We start from the raw sequence: 15462 nt of genomic DNA on the forward strand, positions 1-15462 counted from the left end.
TGTGCGCTCGTAGTATTACTATGACATCACCGCGGCCCCTTTTGTTTGGGTGTCTCTGGAGCGAAGGTGTCGCTGTGCTCAGGGGACGGAGGTGTCGCCCTGCAGACCCGCCCCAAACGTGTTGACACGGTGCTGTTGTACACGACCCAGATCACCGGGCGCCGATACGGCAGATGTCCCGCCGCAGTGTCTCTCTCACCGTGACGAGGGGCAGATTGTTCTTCCCGGGTTCTGCGGGCTGGATCTGCTTTCTCTTGTCCGTTTTATGGGACAAGCAGTTAAATTGTGCACAGCGACAGCATGTGTTCAACAGATGTCTGCCAAAAAAAAGTGTTTAGAGTCTCCATCCCGAGTTTTACAGAAAAATATCAAGAAAATGGTAAAATGGGAGCATGCTTGTTATTGAAATATTTTCTTCTCCAGAGCTAAAAAATGAAAAAAAGAAAAACAGAAAAATTATCTTCATCCAGATATGGAATATTGTATATGAATATTTTGTAATGTTTTATCCAGCCAGCAGGTGGAGCTTAAGGTTTCTTTTCACATTTTCTGGTCCCCCCCCCCCCCATGAGAAAAGTCTGTTGAAGCTCAATAGGTCAAAACTGAAATACACACAGCCAAGTGAATGAGTCAGAATTCTGACTACTCCCCCTCTAGTTGGCCTACTCTGAGACTTCAGCAAAGTTGGCCATACATGGATCAGAAGTCAGCTGGTTTGGCAGGGATGGGACAAATTTCGATCCATGTATGGGCAGTCTGGTTGCACAAAAGTTGATCTATCGATCGGCTTTTGTGCAACCAGCCTGATGTTGTTTTTCTGATTGATCAGTGCCACCGGCTATAGCCTGCAACACTGATCAGTGTGTTCTGATGGCAGGAGATTGCCAGTCATTTCAAGAAGAAGATCGACACAATTCATGATGAGATCTCCAGTGTCAAGCTCCCTCCTCCAACCAACATACCAGGTCCAACACCACACTCAACACCCTCCTCCTTCGACCCTGTTACCACCAAGGAAGTTACCGAACTCCTTTCCAAGGCTCACTTCACCCCCTGTCCCCTGGAGCCTGTCCCCTCACGGTTTTTGCAGCCACTTTCCTGCTTCATCCTAAACTCTCTAACCCACATCTTCAACCTCTCACTCTCCATGGGCACCTTTCCCTCCCCACTCAAACATGCACTGGTTACCCCCATCCTCAAAAAACCATCTCTGGACCCCACCTGTGTGAATAACTTAAGACCCATCTCCCTGCTCCCGTTTGCCTCCAAGCTTCTCAAGCTCCTTGTTCTCAACCATATGAACTGCTACCTCACCGACAACAACCTTCTTGATCCCCGACAGTCTGGCTTCCGCCCACAACATTCCACAGAAACTGCCCTACTAAAACTCACTAATGACCTACTAACTGCTAAAACCAACAGGCATTATTCCATACTCCTCCCAACCAATGGCCATTACTCCATACTCATCCCAACCAATGGCCATTACTCCATACTCATCCCAACCAACGGCCATTACTCCATACTCATCCCAACCAACGGCCATTACTCCATACTCATCCCAACCAACGGCCATTACTCCATACTCATCCCAACCAACGGCCATTACTCCATACTCATCCCAACCAACGGCCATTACTCCATACTCATCCCAACCAACGGCCATTACTCCATACTCATACTCCTTGACCTTTCCGCTGCCTTTGAGTTGACCACCCGCTCCTCCTCACTAAACTCCACTCCACTGACCTCCTGATCAGACCTCTGCTCTCTCCTGGTTCTCCTCTTACCTTTCTCAGTACACTTTCAGTGTCACATACAAATCCTCCTCCTCCTCTCCTCTCCCTCTTTCCGTTGGGGCACCCCAAGGCTCTGTTCTTGAGCCCCTCCTTTTCTCTCTCTATACCTCCTCCCTGGGCCAATTGATAACCTCCCACGGCTTCCAATACCACCTCTATGCTGATGACACCCAGATCTATCTCTCCACTCCCCAGCTCACCCCCTCAATCTCCTCACGTATCACAAATCTACTAAGTGAAATATCAGCATGGATGTCACATCACTAATTTAAACTCAATCTTTCAAAAACTGAGCTGTAATATTTCCTCCCCCCGATCCCCCACTCATGACTTTACCATTAAGATCAACAACACAACCATTGGTCCTTTCGGGAAGAAGCATTCACTATATCAGGTCTCCCCGGACCCTGCATTCACTATATCCGCTCTCCCCGGACCCTGCATTCACTATATTCGCTCTCCTCAGACCCTGCATTCACTATATCTGGTCTCCCCGGACCCTGCATTCACTATATCTGGTCTCCCCGGACCCTGCATTCACTATATTCGCTCTCCTCAGACCCTGCATTCACTATATCCGCTCTCCCCGGATCCTGCATTTACTATATTCGGTCTCCCCAGACCCTGCATTCACTATATCTGGTCTGCCCGGACCCTGCATTCACTATATCTGGTCTCCCCGGACCCTGCATTTACTATATTCAGTCTCCCCGGACTCGGCATTCACTATATTCGCTCTCCTCAGACCCTGCATTCACTATATCCGCTCTCTCCGGACCCTGCATTTACTATATTCGGTCTCCCCGGACCCTGCATTCACTATATCTGGTCTGCCCGGACCCTGCATTCACTATATCCACTCTCCCCGGACCCTGCATTCACTATATCCGGTCTCCCCGGACCCTGCATTCACTATATCCGCTCTCCCCGGACCCTGCATTCACTATATCTGGTCTCCCCAGACCCTGCATTCACTATATCTGGTCTCCCCGGACCCTGCATTCACTATATCCGGTCTCCCCGGACCCTGCATTCACTATATCTGGTCTCCCCGGACCCTGCATTCACTATATCCGGTCTCCCCGGACCCTGCATTCACTATATCCGCTCTCCCCGGACCCTGCATTCACTATATCCGGTGTCCCCGGACCCTGCATTCCCTAGATCTGTTCTCCCCGGACCCTGCATTCACTATATCTGATCTCCCACAGTACAGGACATGGAAATACAATTATAAGTATAAACTGCTAAATACCTTTTCTCATCAGCAGTATAGAGCAGTCTTGTGACTGTTTTCATTCTGCTCTAGGACGATGCAGAACCCCTGACCTCTGTCTGGTCAGTGCTGATTAGCCCTGTGCTGATCACATGCACCCTCCCAAGGAAGAAAAAAAAACCCTCTCTAGCAATACACAACAAACTGAGCATGTGCACACTGATATGTCTTCTCAGGAGATAAAAGAAGGACAATGGAAGAAGGGGAGGATCAGAGAAGACAGGATCAAACAGCCTTGTTACACAATACGGAGCATTAACCCCTTAGGTTCTGCAGTGAGTATAACAAGCATGCTTTACTGCATCTCCAGACTGATTGTACTGTTCTGGGTTTAGTAACACAATAGTTAAAATGAAAATAGTATTTTTGTTATACTGGTGCAGAAGATGATATCCGGTGATAGATATTTGATACCGGTGTAGAAGACGATATCCGGTGATAGATATTTGATACCGGTGTAGAAGACGATATCCGGTGATAGATATTTGATACCGGTGTAGAAGACGATATCCGGTGATAGATATTTGATACTGGCGCAGAAGACGATATCCGGTGATAGATATTTGATACTGGTGCAGAAGACGATATCCATTGATAGATGTGTGATACTGGTGTAGAAGACGATATCCGGTGATAGATATTTGATACTGGTGTAGAAGATGATATCCGGTGATAGATATTTGATACTGGCGCAGAAGACAATATCCGGTGATAGATATTTGATACTGGTTTAGAAGATGATATCCGGTGATAGATATTTGATACTGGTGTAGAAGATGATATCCGGTGATAGATATTTGATAACGGTGTAGAAGACGATATCCGGTGATAGATATTTGATAACGGTGTAGAAGACGATATCCGGTGATAGATATTTGATACTGGTGTAGAAGATGATATCCGGTGATAGATATTTGATACTGGCGCAGAAGACGATATCTGGTGATAGATATTTGATACTGGTGCAGAAGACGATATCCGGTGATAGATATTTGATACTGGTGTAGAAGATGATATCTGGTGATAGATATTTGATACTGGTGTAGAAGATGATATCCGGTGATAGATATTTGATACCGGTGTAGAAGATGACATCCGGTGATAGATATTTGATACCGGTTTAGAAGATGATATCCGGTGATAGATATTTGATACTGGTGTAGAAGATGATATCCGGTGATAGATATTTGATACTGGTGTAGAAGACGATATCCGGTGATAGATATTTGATACTGGTGTAGAAGACGATATCTGGTGATAGATATTTGATACCGGTGTAGAAGATGATATCCGGTGATAGATATTTGATACTGGTGCAGAAGACGATATCCGGTGATAGATATTTGATAACGGTGTAGAAGACGATATCCGGTGATAGATATTTGATACTGGTGTAGAAGATGATATCCGTTGATAGATATTTGATACTGGTGTAGAAGATGATATCCGGTGATAGATATTTGATACTGGTGTAGAAGATGATATCCGGTGATAGATATTTGATACTGGTGTAGAAGATGATATCCGGTGATAGATATTTGATACTGGTGTAGAAGATGATATCCGGGGATACATATTTGATACTGGTGCAGAAGACGATATCCGGTGATAGATATTTGATACTGGTGTAGAAGATGATATCCGGGGATACATATTTGATACTGGTGCAGAAGACGATATCCGGTGATAGATATTTGATACTGGTGTAGAAGATGATATCCGGGGATACATATTTGATACTGGTGTAGAAGAAGATATCCGGAGATAGATATTTGATACTGGTGTAGAAGATGATATCCGGTGATAGATATTTGATACCGGTGTAGAAGATGATATCCGGTGATAGATATTTGATACCGGTGTAGAAGCTGATATCCGGTGATAGATATTTGATACTGGTGCAGAAGACGATATCCGGTGATAGATATTTGATAACGGTGTAGAAGACGATATCCGGTGATAGATATTTGATACTGGTGTAGAAGATGATATCCGGTGATAGATATTTGATACCGGTGTAGAAGACGATATCCGGTGATAGATATTTGATAACGGTGTAGAAGACGATATCCGGTGATAGATATTTGATACTGGTGTAGAAGATGATATCCGGTGATAGATATTTGATACTGGTGCAGAAGACGATATCCGGTGATAGATATTTGATAACGGTGTAGAAGACGATATCCGGTGATAGATATTTGATACTGGTGTAGAAGATGATATCCGGTGATAGATATTTGATACCGGTGTAGAAGATGATATCCGGTGATAGATATTTGATACTGGTGTAGAAGATGATATCCGGTGATAGATATTTGATACTGGTGTAGAAGACGATATCCGGTGATAGATATTTGATACCGGTGTAGAAGATGATATCCGGGGATACATATTTGATACTGGATTTATGACTGTAGAGCTGATTATAGACTTCTTTTTTTTTTATAAATATTTTTTTTTTCTCTTTTACCAAATATTTTATTAAGCACGTTAAAAAACATACAAACCATAACAAATGAGACTCCTTCTTTTTAATATGTAATATTGTAAATAAAAACTTTCTGAAAAATGGATACATGTTTATAAAAAAAATTGAATTAAATAAAAATTATTACTTTTAAATTTAATAATAAAAAAATAAATAAATACATTGATGGGGATAGCTTGATGCACAGGTACCACATTTTCCCAGACACAAAGGGGTTAAATAACAGGTTTTTCAGGGTTCATGGAGACAATGGTGGAAATGTCGACTCCGTGGAACAGTCGTCAAGGAACGTCAACAAGAAAGGGGCATATTTCTGGCCACGCTGTGCATCCTCTCCCAGCCGTGGCGTGTAAGGCGAGGGTACCAGCTGTGTTTCTCATCATCGAAGCCCGGAGCTCAGGGAAATCCAACTTCCTGTTTTCATAGAGACATTCGGCTTGTGGTATTGTCAGCTCACCCCGCTCCGCTCCCAGGCCAAAACAAGTTGTAAAAAAGCTCCCGTTTACCAGAAACTGGAACAAAAATAGTCCGCTGGCATTGAGGTGGCCATTGAAAAGAAATATTTACTTTGTGGGTATTTTCAATTCGCTCGTTTATTACGGCTGAGTTAAAGTGGCAAGACCGAAACAAACCAATTAATAAAAAAAAGGCAATTAAAAGGTGACTCCGCACAGAACTAATATAGGGCTGAAATTTGTGGACTTTTTCCTTCATATACCAAAAAAAAAAAAAAAATCCCAGTGGTGGATAAATACCACCAAAATAAAGTTTTATCTGTCTCAAAAAAATGGTAAAAAATTCATATGGGTACAGTGTTGCATGACCGCGCAATTGTCATTGTCAATTGTCAATGAAATAATGTATATATTGGGCAGCACAGTGGCTAAATGGTTAGCACTTCCACTTGGCAGTACTAGGATCGTCGGTTCAAATCCCAACCATGTCACCACCTGCCTGGAGTTTGCATGTTCTCCCTGTGCCTGCGTGGGTTTCCTCCAGGTACTCCAGTTTCCTCCCACACTCCAAAGACATGCTGGGAGGTTAACCACTTCCCATCCGGCCGCTGTATATAAACAGCCGGACAGTGGAAGTCCAGGTGCGGGTTGCCATTCATAAACAGCGACCGCCATTTTGGATTGTGCGTGGTCCGCGATCCGGTGCCCGCCGTGTCCTCCGGACACAGCAGAACACCGATCACTGTACGGGATCTCTGTGTGAGGTCCTGATCATGTGATCACTTATTGGCCAATCAGTGATCATATGGATAGGTGTAAGCAAGATGTCACTTGTGACATCATTGCTTACTACGTGTGAAATCTGTGAATGATCACAGAGGTCACATGGTACAAGACTATTCACATGTGACAAGCTGTGACCAATCACAGATCACACAGTATTTCTCAATGGCTGCAAGAATGCAGCCAGAGAGGAGAAATGATTGCTTTTACAGCCTTTATGGGTGTAAAAGCAATCCGTGTAAAAAAAAAAAAAAAAAAAAAAAAAATCATCATCACCCCCCACAAGTAGTACAGTGTCACCATGGTTACACTGTACTGCTAGGGTGACAGTATGTTAAAAAAACATAAATAATGATACAAATAAAAAAATGAAAATTTAAAAATATTTTTTGAAAAATTATAATTTTTGGTTATAAACTAATTTGAGTTATTTATTTTTTTTACTAAAAAGATAGATGAATGCATTTTGGCCAAGATTTATGAAGAAAGATTATTTATTTGCGCATTTTATAAGAAAAACACTTCTTTTTTTCAAAATGTTTTGGACTTTTTCATTTATATAGCAAAAAAAATTAAAATCCAAGTGTTGAATAAATACCACCAAAATAAAGTTTTATCTGTCTCAAAAAAATACAAAAAAATTCATATGGGTACAGTGTTGCATGACCGCGCAATTGTCATTCAAAGTGTGATAGAGCTGAAAGCTGAAAATTGGCCTGGACAGGAAGGGGGTGAAAGTGTCTGGTATGGAAGTAGTTAATTGGCTCCTGTCTAAATTGTCCCTAGTATGTGTATGTATGAATGTGAGTTAGGGACCTTAGATTGTACACCCCTTGAGGGTTAGGGACTGATATGAATTTACAATATATATGTAAAGTGCTGCGTAAATTGATGGCACTATATAAGTACCTGAAATAAATAAATTTCAATGAAGTCATAAATATCTGGCTGGACTTTTATGCTCCGTTCACACCTATGCAGTTAGCTTTTTGTTCATTTTGCAGTGCTTTTCACGTTTCTTTTTGCATTTTTCTGCACACATTTTTGATGCGTTTTTGATGCTTTTTTAGTCCGTTTTGTTCAGCTTTTTTTTTTTTGGTTAAGGTGGAATTTTTTTTGTTGCTGGGCAGAATAAAAATGCAAAACGAGGCATAAATGTGGCAAAAACGCCCTATTGAACTCTATTGTAGCTAAAACGCTGCTTTTTGCTTTTAAAAAAGTCCCTGACCTTTCCGGAAACGAAGCAGCTCAAAAAAGCATAGATGTGAACATGTCCCATAGGAAACTATGATAAATGGACTGTAGTGCGTTTCTGCAAAATGCACTAAAAAACGCATTGGTGTGAACGGAGCCTCATGGTGCTAAAACATCATATCTATGAATACAATTTTTATTCGCAAAATACTGTTAAAACGACATAAAACTAAATATATACATACAAAAATATATGAGTACCATGTGGTTAAAAGAAAAAAAAATCAGTATATAAACTTAATTCAGAAAAGTCTCTTCTATTGCTCTCAGCATCCTCCAAATCTTCAAATTCATTTTTTCTTTTTTAGCTGCTGTAATCTGTTAGAGGCTGTCTGCGTTCATTCTCCCTGTATGTAGGAAGGTGGCTGACCTCTCTTGCTCACTCCAGAGATAGACTATGGAATTTGTAGTGTACACACCCATGGAAGAAAAATATACTTGAAAAATATTTTTAAAAAATATTCTTCCCAAATAGATTGACATATATTTGAAATGCTATATTTAAAAAAAAACATTTTTTTTATTTTTTTTTTTTAAATATATTCTTCAGATTTTTTTTAATTTTTTAGTCATTTTAACATATATTTGTAAAAGCATTCCAAAAATGTAGATTTGTATTTTTAAAGATATCCAGTAGATTTGAAATGTATTTTAAAAATATTTTTCATGTATGTTGTAATAAAAGCTAATTTCAACATACAGTGTATATATATATATATATATATATATATATATATATATATATATATATATATACATACACATACATTGTATGTTGAAACTCCTTTTTATTACAAAAAAATAAATAAATATATATATCTATATATATGCTAATTTCAACATACAGTATATACTGTGTTCATATATATATATATATATAAATATTTCTCATCGGGTGCGACTTAGAATGCGATTTGCATGCTCTGTGACTTAATCGCATGCCAAATCGCACCTTGTTGTCTGCAATTAGATCGGTCATGATTTCTAAACTAGCACATGTACTACTTAGCACTCATGCACACGGGACGTTTTTACATTATTTTATTTTATGTTAGCTGTGTAAAGTCCAGAGGCGTCCTTAGGTTGGTGTCACCCGGTGCGGTAACACTTGGTGACACCCCCTGCGACGATCCCCACAGAATGGATTGGATCTGCGGATTGGGGAGCATAATGGATCAGATTCCGATCCATTATGCTCAATCCGCAGATCCAATTCATTCTGTGGGGATCGTCGGCTTTCGTTACAACTTACCTTTTCGTGGAGCGGGTCCGGTGTCACCCCGTATAGGTTGCATGCCGACAATCCCCGCAGGATGGTTTGGGTCTAGGGATTGAGCATAATGGGTCGGAGTCTGATCCATTATGCTCCCCAATCCGCAGATCCCATCCATCCTGCGGGGATCATCGGCATGCAACCTATACGGGGTGACACCGGACCCGCTCCACGAAAAGGTAAGTTGTAAAGAAAGCCGACGATCCCCGCAGGATGGATCGGATTCATCCTGTGGGAATCGTCAGCTTGCTTTACAACTTACCTTTTTGTGGAGCAGGTCCGGTGTCACCCCGTGCAATAGGTGTCACCCAGTGAAGGGCGCACCCCCCGCACCTGCCTCTAGATGCCACTGGTAAAGTCACATTAAAAACTTGAGTTTTTCAGCTTTTTTTAAGCATTTTTGCATTAGTGTTTAGCTGTGTTTTGCCGCGTTTGCGTTTTTTTTTTTACCAAAATAAGAAAAAAAATTTGGGGTCAAAAAAAGTCCCAAAATAATGGTTTGCGGTGGTTTGCCGCTTTTTTCAACATTAGAACGTTTTTACAGCTAAAAAACTCCTCTAGAATCCCACTAGTCCTGGGTTTTTTTCCAGCCAAAAAACATCCCAGCCAAAAAACATTGATTCCAGTCTATATGTGTATGGACACACAGGATAACATGCCGGGGATGGACACACAGGAGAACACGCCGGGGATGGACACGCAGGATAACATGCCGGGGATGGACACACAGGAGAACACACCGGGGATGGACACGTAGGATAACATGCCGGGGATGGACACACAGGAGAACATGCCGGGGATGGACACTTAGGATAACACGCCGGGGATGGACACACAGGATAACACGCCGGGGATGGACACGTAGGATAACACGCCGGGGATGGACACGCAGGATAACACGCCGGGGATGGACACGCAGGATAACACGCCGGGGATGGACACGCAGGATAACACGCCGGGGATGGACACGCAGGATAACACGCGGGGATGGACACGCAGGATAACACGCCGGGGATGGACACGCAGGATAACACGCCGGGGATGGACACGCAGGATAACACAGGTGCAAATTGCACCTGAAATTGGCATGTCCCCCGACTTTGAAATCACTTACTTCACTGTAAGTCGCACGATTTCAAACTCAGGATCGGTGTGACCGGGTTGTAAAGACTTCAGAAATCGTGCTGAAATTGCTAATTGCTCAATTTGAAATGACTGTGACTGGTGACTAAAACGCACTGCCCGTGCCCTATGACCTCAGCCTTACACCCCAACCTTGGACCCTGACACTGACCTTGATCAAATCCTGATCTAGATAATTTATCCTAATTGTATTTATATTTTGGTTTATGAACTTTTCTCCATTCAAGAGGAGACAGTACAGGGGTGGGCTGTACAGTGAATGATCACTGAGATAGCCAATCACAGGCTATCACAGCGAGTCCTCCCGCCTTCAATCGTTCGTAGGAAACCCAGAGCTGTTAGTGACAGCTCGGTCTCTGTGCAGTGCGTCCTCAGCAAAATACCCGTACGCACATAGGTTGCCCCGTAGAAGAAGACCCGCTTTTTAAGGCTGTAAATAAGAATAGACTTGGTGGGAAGAGGCTGATGGTGAAATCCGGCTACAAACATTTTCTTTTAAATATACCCCTGATTAGCCACAAAGGATATAAATCTACTTTGTGAGCACCAAATGCCTTTGCAAACCCAGATATTCTCTTGTAAAAGTAGTTGTAACTCTCTCACTGTGCTGTACATAGCCTATGCAAAGAGCAGAGCTGTGTGAGCGGTGCAACATGTCCCACCCAGTACAGAAAACTACAGGAGGGGGCGGAGACAAGACCAGTCACCCTGCACAAGGAGACAGAGAGCTGTGGGAGGGGCTCAGCAGGCTCCACCCACTACAGGCTGCCTGCAGAAAACTACGGGAGGGGCGGAGACAAGACCAGTCACCCTGCACAAGGAGACAGAACAGGGCTGTGGGAGGGGCTCAGCAGGCTCCACCCAATACAGGCTGTCAGAAGAAAACTACAGGAGGGGTCGGGGACAAGACCAGTCACCCTGCACAAGGAGAGAGAGCAGAGCTGTGGGAGGGGCCAACAGGCTCCACCCAATACAGGCTGTCAGAAGAAAACTACAGGAGGGGGTGGGGACAAGACCAGTCACCCTGCACAAGGAGAGAGAGCAGAGCTATGGGAGGGGCCAACAAGCTCCACCCAATACCGGCTGCCTGCAGAAAACTACAGGGGGGGGCGGAGACAAGACCAGTCACCCTGCACACGGAGACAGAACAGAGCTGTGGGAGGGGCTCAGCAGGCTCCACCCACTACAGGCTGCCAGCAGAAAACTACAGGAGGAGGCGGAGACAAGACCAGTCACCCTGCACAAGGAGAGAGGGCAGCAGTGAGTGGTCTTTTTTACAGGAAGCTCCTGCATAGAGGGAAAGTCTCACACTGGATTACTGCACAGATCTGGAAGAAATACACAAAGCGCACCGATATTCCAGGAAGAATACACAGGATCAATGGATTTAGACCATATTCACTTATTCTGGAGTTCAGCTTTAATTTTTCCACCTTGGACTTCTAATGGTAAGAAAACATTCTTGCAGGTTCTCTGGTCGTCCATTGGAAGGTCGGGATGAAGTCATCCTTCGCTGCCAAACTTTGGGAAACATATTTGAAAAGGCTGGCGGGATCTTCCTGGTTACCGCAAACAAATAGCAAGTATCAATGAACCAAGGCCAAAGACAATATTATTTCGGAAGCGAGAAGGAAAATCGGCTTCTGCGGATTATTAATAGTTTACATCCAGTGATGTCACCCTTGTTTTTCCCTTTCTTGGGGCTCATAATTGGACCTCGGAAGACCTCGGTGACCTGAGCTGACATCTTATTATTTCACGGCGTGCAAATGGGAATAATGTCTTCCCTTGTACAAACAATGCATGGGGGAAGTAGAGCGTGACTTTGTAGGAGAATATAGATCTGGGTTATGTGCTGCAATGTAAACACAATGATTCCCTCTGTTATTGTCCTTCTTTTATATTTGTACTTGTATAGGTTGGAGATGTGTGCAGGAGAAGAGGAGGATCTGGGGAGTGAGGTCTCAGAATGACGTTGGAGTAGCTTGGTGGCTATTACTGTGACCTTACAGCACCTGGGTCCTGGGTTCAGTTCCCACTCAATGCACCCTATGAATTTTCAGAAAGTGATCCAGTGTCTAGGTATTTATTAAAAAGATCTGGTAGCCTAAAGTGATATTCTTTTTTTTTTATATATAAAAGAGGTTATACTTACCTGCTCTGTGCAACAGTATTACACAGAGATGTCCCTTACCTCCTTTTTGGCAGTCCCCCACTGCTCCTCTCTGGGTTCCTTCTCAGCAAGCCATGTGCACTCATGTATGCGCTACAGAGCCGGGCTGTTTGTGCCCATAGGCACACATAGCGTTAGTAAGCCTGACCCCCACTCCTTACAGGAGTTTGACTGACAGCAGCAGAAGCCTATGGTTTCAATGCTCTCAGTGTGTCCTGTGAGACCAGGAAGTGAGAGGAGCCAGGTAAGCGTTTAGAGAGGGGGGGGTAGAACATGCTATTAAAACTTGTTTTTATAAAATACCTTATTTTATATCTAGTGACTGTTGGTTATGTGTTATAGAAGACACTGGTAGTGATGAGGCAGAATTATGACTTTACTTCCTGAAGAGAGAGAGAAGAGGAAGAACCAACAAGTTTTTACACATATGCACAACTAGTAACCTTTAGTGTATAGTGCCATCTACTGGTCAAGTGATATTAACACACAAATACTATATATAGTACATGCTGTTGCATTCCCAACAGTGACATCATCACTGGGTAGTTGTGCTTCTCTGTGCTATGCAGGCAGATCCTGTCCCCTCACGACTAAAGTTGGTCACTAGGTCACTAAAGTTTTCTCAGAATCTCGTCTCACCACCTGCCCCCTGGATCCTGTCCCCTCACAACTACTATGGTCACCCTCTATTTCCATCCTATGCTCCCTCACTCACATCTTCAATCTCTCCCTCTCTAATGGCGCCTTCCCCACCCCTCTAAAGCATGCACACATCACTCCCATACATAAAAAGTCCTCCCTGGACCCCACCAACCTGAACAACTTAAGACCCATCTCCCTGCTCCCATTTACCTCTAAACTCCTAGAACGCTTAGTCTACAATCGCCTGAGCTCCTACCTCACTGACAACAACCTTCCTGACCCTTTACAGTCTGGCTTTCGCTCACTCCACTCCACTGAAACTGCCCTACTAAAACTCACTAATGATTTACTAACAGCTAACACCAATGGCCACTACTCCGTACTCTTACTACTTGACCTCTCTGCGGCTTTTGATACCGTTGACCATCCCCTCCTCCTCAAAAAACTCCACTCTCTTGGCCTCCGAGACTCTGCTCTCTCCAGGTTCTCCTCCTACCTATCGCAGCGCTCCTTCAGCATTACCTATAACTCTGTCTCCTCTCCACTTCCTCTTTCTGTAGGGGTCCCTCAAGGTTCTGTCCTTGGACCCCATCTCTTCTCCATCTACACCTCCTCCCTTGGTCACTTGATGAACTCCCATGGCTTTAAGTACCATCTCTATGCTGATGACACACAAATCTATCTTTCTACTCCTCACCTCACCCCTTCAGTCTCCTCTCGCATTACTAACCTACTAAGTGACATATCGGCATGGATGTCACTCCACTTCCTCAAACTCAATCTTTCCAAAACAGAGCTCTTACTATTCCCTCCAGCCCGTGCCCCCTCCCCTGACTTCTCCAGCAAGATCTTCCATTTTGCTTGAGGTGATTGTAGCCATCTTATTATACATTATTATTATACAGGATTTATATAGTGCCAACGGTTTGCTCAGCGTTTTACATTATAGTGGGAGACAATACAGCAACAATACAGTTCAATACAAGAGGGATAGGAGGCCCTGCTCCTGGGAGCTTACAATCTAAGAGGGAGGGGTGAATGGTACAATAGGTAGTCACTGTGGGGGATGGAAGAGTAGAGGATTCCAGAATTAGCAGAGGGCAGGATAGGCTTCCCTGAAGAGAAAGGTTTTCAATGATCACCAAAAGGCAAGTAGAGTAGGTGATAATCTGATAGATTTGGGTAGGGAGTTCCGGAGGATGGGTGATGCCCTGGAGAAGTCTTGGAGACGAGCATGGGAGGAGGAGATGAGGGAGCTAGAGAGTAGGAGGTCTTGCGAGGAGCGGAGAGTACGGTTTGAGTGATATTTAGGGATAAGATCAGTTGTGTAAGTTGGGGCAGTGTTGTGGATGGCTTTATATGTCATTGTTAGAGTTTTGAATTTTATCTGTTGGGCAACTGGGAGCCAGTGGAGGGATTGGCAGAGAGGGGTGGAGGACACTGAGTGGAAGTCAGTGGAGGGATTGGCAGAGAGGGGTTGAGGCCAGTGGAGGGATTGGCAGAGAGGGGTGGAGGACACTGAGTGGAGGCCAGTGGAGGGATTGGCAGAGAGGGGTGGAGGACACTGAGTGGAGCCAGTGGAGGGATTGGCAGAGAGGGGTGGCGGATACGGAATGGTTAGTGAGGTGGATGAGTGCACTTGCAACAGAAAATAGAGTACTGTCCGTGATACTTTTTTTATTTGCACTAACATACAATTTTCAGGACAAGCTTTCGGGGTATGTCCCCTTCTTCAGGGTCCAAGCAGCACTCAAAGTACTCATCACCCTGAAGAATCCTTTTGTCTATTTGATATCATAAGGCGCATTTCCATGTGCTCTGAGGTGAGAGTTCTGTGAGCACGGAGGTGGCACTGTATGTTATGTGCACTGTTTCACTTGATGGTGTTTGGGATATCAGCACAAGAAGAAAACGCATGAATTATGGAAGAATCTTTATTACATAATAATAATTGATTTTACATTTATGGACTCATTATGGACGTTTTATTCAGTTATGTCACTTTTTAATTTTTTGCAGCTATTATATAGCAGGGCTACATCACTTATTTATTTTTCGTTTACCGTACATTTATCAACATTAAATCTCCTTTGCCACATAGTTGCCCAATTACACAGAGCATTGAGGTCGGCTTGTAAATTGGAGACATCCTGTAATGACGTTATTCCCCGGC

This window comes from Staurois parvus, unplaced genomic scaffold (assembly GCF_062004578.1).
Source record: "Staurois parvus isolate SC_StPar_1 unplaced genomic scaffold, SC_StPar_1.0 ptg001154l, whole genome shotgun sequence".
Lineage (NCBI taxonomy): Eukaryota > Metazoa > Chordata > Amphibia > Anura > Ranidae > Staurois > Staurois parvus.